Consider the following 5,516-nt stretch of genomic DNA (forward strand, 5'->3'; position numbering starts at 1 on the left):
CTTTCAAGTAGGAATGTGGTCTGCAGATTGGGAGCCAGACATCACCACACCCTCTAACTTCATAAATCATAGCTCCTACTTTTCTTCTTTGTCTGAGTTTTTGAATTATGAAGTTCTCAGTACAGCAGTCCTGCAGTTGGGTCCCGCACTTCCTGCCACAAAGCCAGACCTGGCATAAATGATCATCTCCTCTTTGCCAAAGCTCCTGTGAGGCCTTGGAAACTGCCAAGCAACGACTCACAACCTTGGCCAGTCGCTTGGAGAGGTACACCAGGTAGATCCACAAGTGCGGGATCTACCAAGGAGATGCTCTGTCCCCACTGCTGTTCTGCATAGGCCTTAACCCCCTCAGTGAGATCATTAACAGGACTGGCTACAGATACCGGCTACGGAACGGAGCAGTTGTCAGCCACCTCCTGTACATGGATGACATCAAGCTATATGACAAGAGTGAACAAGACATCAATTCACTGATCCACACCACCAGGATATACAGCAATGACATCGGAATGTCGTTCGGACTGGAGAAATGTAGTCGGATGATAACAAAAAGAGGGAAGGTAGTCAGAACTGAGGGGATCGAACTACCAGAAGGCAACACTGCAGACATAGAGCACAGCTACAAGTAACTGGGGATCCCACAAGCAAATTGGAGCCATGAAGAGGCCGCTAGGAAAGCTGCAACCACCAAGTACCTGCAGAGGGTCAGGCAAGTCCTGAGGGGTAAGCTGAACGGTAAGAACAAGATCCGGGCCATCAACACCTACACCCTGCCTGTGATCAGGTACCCTGCTGGGATAATAAGCTGGCAAAAGGAGGAGATAGAAGCCACTGACATCAAGAAAAGAAAGCTCCTGACCATGCATGGAGGGTTTCACTCCAAGTCCAGCACCCTGAGGCTGTATGCTAAACGGACGGAAGGAGGCCGGGGACTAGTGAGTGTCAGCACCATGGTCCAGGATGAGACAACAAACATCCACGGATACACCAAGAAGATGGCCCCAACTGACCATGTGCTCGGTGAATACCTCAGGCAGCAGAAACCCAAGAGTGAGGAGGAACCATCATCGAAGGACAGGCCCTCTACACGCTCCAAGATATATATATATATATACATATATATACAGATTATATATACAGACGAGACAAGGGAAGCAAAACTAGACACACTAACATGAGACACAGACTTTCAAAGAAAAACAGGAAACATGACAGGCACAGGTGTAACACTGAAATAAACCATGAGGTTAGATTCAACTTAAACAACAACAACAAAAAAAAAAACGAAGGCGAGGAAGGAATGCCACGGGCCAGCATGCCATTGTTGAAGTCCCTGGCCAGTGTGGTGGCCATCATAATGTGTGCAGCAATTTCCAACCATGGTGTCATCCATCACCATGCAACCCTTGGCCGCTACTACACTGCCCATCTGATCACATTCCTGGACATCCTACAACCTACACATGGCCCAGAGCAGCTCAGGTTTGTTGTCATTTGGGACAACATAAGTTTCCACTGGGCTGCTCTGGTTTGTGACTGGTTCACTGCCCACCTTCGCTTCTATCTGTCTTATTAGATGTTCTTTTTAGGTTAATTTTACGCTCAGCAAAGCTGTTCTCCAATGTTGATGAAGGGGACCGGTCCTTATAATCCCTATGCACTCGCTCCCAATCCCGTCTCTGTTTTGGGAGGTGTAGGGTGGGAGGTGTGTAAAAAAATTTCAGACTTGCACGTCGCCAAATGGACCTGGAGAGGTTCAAGTGAATTATTTTTCACGGTTTCTGATGTTGGGACAATAGTGGCGAGGGTCCGATTACAGATCCCTTTTTCCAGTCTATTCGTATGAGGTTGTTGTTATGGCCCTGGGCATAATGTGTTTTGGTGGCTGTTTCTTGTTCTGTGTATTTAAGTCTTTGCAGGTCCCTGATTGGATTAGCTGACGGCTGCTGATTGGTCCCCTAGTCATGCGGTTGCTTTCAAAATCCCTCACCAGCAGTTGTCCCGGGGCAGCAACTGACAGCAGCAGCAGACCTGACCCTGGCCTCAAACTCTGTCATATTTGTGATTCTTGTGACCTATTGAGCTTGTACAGTGGGGCAAAAAAGTATTTAGTCAGCCACCGATTGTGCAAGTTCCCCCACTTAAAATGATGACAGAGGTCAGTAATTTGCACCAGAGGTACACTTCAACTGTGAGAGACAGAATGTGAAAAAAAAAATCCATGAATTCACATGGTAGGATTTGTAAAGAATTTATTCGTAAATCAGGGTGGAAAATAAGTATTTGGTCAATAACAAAAATACAACTCAATACTTTGTAACATAACCTTTGTTGGCAATAACAGAGGTCAAACGTTTACTATAGGTCTTTACCAGGTTTGCACACACAGTAGCTGGTATTTTGGCCCATTCCTCCATGCAGATCTTCTCAAGAGCAGTGATGTTTTGGGGCTGTCGCCGAGCAACACGGACTTTCAACTCCCGCCACAGATTTTCTATGGGGTTGAGGTCTGGAGACTGGCTAGGCCACTCCAGGACTTTCAAATGCTTCTTACGGAGCCACTCCTTTGTTGCCCGGGCGGTGTGTTTTGGATCATTGTCATGTTGGAAGACCCAGCCTCGTTTCATCTTCAAAGTTCTCACTGATGGAAGGAAGTTTTGGCTCAAAATCTCACGATACTTGGCCCCATTCATTCTGTCCTTAACACGGATCAGTCGTCCTGTCCCCTTGGCAGAAAAACAGCCACATAGCATGATGTTTCCACCCCCATGCTTCACAGTAGGTATGGTGTTCTTGGGATGCAACTCAGTATTCTTCTTCCTCCAAACACGACGAGTTGAGTTTATACCAAAAAGTTCTACTTTGGTTTCATCTGACCACATGACATTCTCCCAATCCTCTGCTGTATCATCCATGTGCTCTCTGGCAAACTTCAGACGGGCCTGGACATGCACTGGCTTCAGCAGCGGAACACGTCTGGCACTGCGGGATTTGATTCCCTGCCGTTGTAGTGTGTTACTGATGGTGACCTTTGTTACTTTGGTCCCAGCTCTCTGCAGGTCATTCACCAGGTCCCCCCGTGTGGTTCTGGGATCTTTGCTCACCGTTCTCATGATCATTTTGACCCTACGGGATGAGATCTTGCGTGGAGCCCCAGATCGAGGGAGATTATCAGTGGTCTTGTATGTCTTCCATTTTCTGATGATTGCTCCCACAGTTGATTTTTTCACACCAAGCTGCTTGCCTATTGTAGATTCACTCTTCCCAGTCTGGTGCAGGTCTACAATTCTTTTCCTGATGTCCTTCGAAAGCTCTTTGGTCTTGGCCATGGCGGAGTTTGGAGTCTGACTGGTTGAGGCTGTGGACAGGTGTCTTTTATACAGATGATGAGGTCAAACAGGTGCCATTCATACAGGTAACGAGTGGGGGACAGAAAAGCTTCTTACAGAAGACGTTACAGGTCTGTGAGAGCCAGGGATTTTCCTTGTTTGAGGTGACCAAATACTTATTTTCCACCCTGATTTACGAATAAATTCTTTACAAATCCTACCATGTGAATTCATGGATTTTTTTTTCACATTCTGTCTCTCACAGTTGAAGTGTACCTCTGGTGCAAATTACTGACCTCTGTCATCATTTTAAGTGGGGGAACTTGCACAATCGGTGGCTGACTAAATACTTTTTTGCCCCACTGTATATAGTGTGTAAATTAGCCTTCTCTTGTAAATAGCACCTTGTAAATAGTCACTGAAGCCAAAGGGGTGAGCTGCCTTGTTGTTTTCTGTATTGTTTCCTCCTGTTTATTCAGTTAGGGAGTTAGGCGTAGCATTTGTCTTTTGTTTGTTCTTTTCATCACGCAGGGTTTAGGTAGCACCTCCTTGACTGATTAAGCTGGTTTTGTTTGTTATTTTGGCCTTTGTTCGCCCCGGAGTCACGCTTCAGTTTAGACAATAAACCACTGTTCACTAAGAAATTGTTTTTCCCCTGTGTATGGTTTTGGGGACCAGGGCGGGGTCAATCTTTTCAACTCTTATGTTACATTCCTGTACCCCTAGACTGGGGCGTAACATTGTGTTGATAATTCCTCTCCTGCAGGGGTGGATTGAGAGTCCCACAGGGGAGGGTGCATTCCCCCGTACTCCCTGGGCGATTCCTGTCCCTTCATTTAAACCCATGTTTGCTGACATCTTTGGTACACTGCAGACTTCTCCCACAACTCCACCCAGTACTTCCTGCAGAAGATCTCTGACGACTCTGCAATAGTTGGCCTCATCACTGATGGGGACGACAAGGAGAGGACTGACCCAAGGCTTTGTGGACTGGTGCCAGCAGAACTACCTCCAGATCAACACTAGTAAAACCAAGGAGCTGGTGGTAGACTTGTGCAGGCACAAACATCCTCCACTGCAAGGGCTGCAATAGAAAGCCACCAAGTGAATAATAAGGGAAGCACTTCAATTAAGAATCCGGAGGGTCTCATAAGAACGCGGAAGGGCACCTTTCGTGTTACTATGGCATGCCTCGTCCCTGAAAAATTGTCAGTATGCCAGTGTTGGGTATGAGAATGCTCTGTTCTTAAAGGTGGTAACCACCAGTCTCACTCTGCTGTCATGAGGTACTGCTCCTGACGCAACATTCTAGAGTGTTGTGTCAACCAGGTACCTATCAGCTGCCTCCGATGTCCCACAGGCTACCCAGGCCTGATAGGACTCCTGATGGTTCCCATCACCTCTGGTGTTCACCATTTGGTTCGGGTTTGCCACCATGACAGTCACCAACCACCTGCCGCCACAGCTCATTGTAGCAGCTTCAGTAATGGGGGTGCTGAACATGGTGCATTCAGACTCCCCAGTCTCCCTCGGAATGCTGTTGAAGCTCCGCCGGAGGTGTGAGTTCAAGTGTCCCAGCGCACCCTCACTGTATGTGTGAGGCCTGTCTGTCTGATCCAACTCACCACCAGGGGTTGATCAGTTGACAGTTCAGCACCTCTCTTCACCCGAGCATCCTGAATAAATGGCCGCAGGTCTGGTGATATGATTACAAAATCGATCACCAGAACTACAGCCCAGGGCGTCTTGGTGCCACGTGCACTTATGGACACCCTTATGTTCGAACATGGTGTTCGTTATGGACAAACTGTGATTTGCACAGAAATCCAGTAACAGAACACTGATCAGGTTCAGCTCCGGGAGGCTAGTCCTCTGAATCACGCCCCTCTAGGGTGTGATTACATCTACTGAAATGCATCTACTGTGATGAAGTCTACTCCCCACTGCTGTGTAATAAATTATTGAAAAAGTAAATGTTATCAAGAAATGCTCAAACAACACAAGGCTTTTAGGGAACACTAAATGTTAAGTTTCTATGCCATATGTTAGAAAAAGATAAAGAGCGGTGACTAAAGTGGTGGGTGGGTTCTTTTACACTTTGAGAGAAGCCAATTGAATCTAATAATGGATTAAATGCCATGTTGAGGCTGTCATTTTTAGCATCTACATGCATGTTTAAATCACCCA

At 46.8% G+C, this 5,516-nt stretch overlaps 1 pseudogene; it reads left to right on the forward strand.

Annotated features, from left to right (window-relative positions):
• Positions 1-389: 389 nt before the first annotated feature.
• LOC148101087 (uncharacterized) lies at positions 390-4,892 on the forward strand (annotated as a pseudogene).
• Positions 4,893-5,516: the final 624 nt, after the last annotated feature.

The sequence above is a fragment of the Neolamprologus brichardi genome, chromosome 9 (assembly GCF_056152115.1).
Source record: "Neolamprologus brichardi isolate AB-2024 chromosome 9, ASM5615211v1, whole genome shotgun sequence".
Lineage (NCBI taxonomy): Eukaryota > Metazoa > Chordata > Actinopteri > Cichliformes > Cichlidae > Neolamprologus > Neolamprologus brichardi.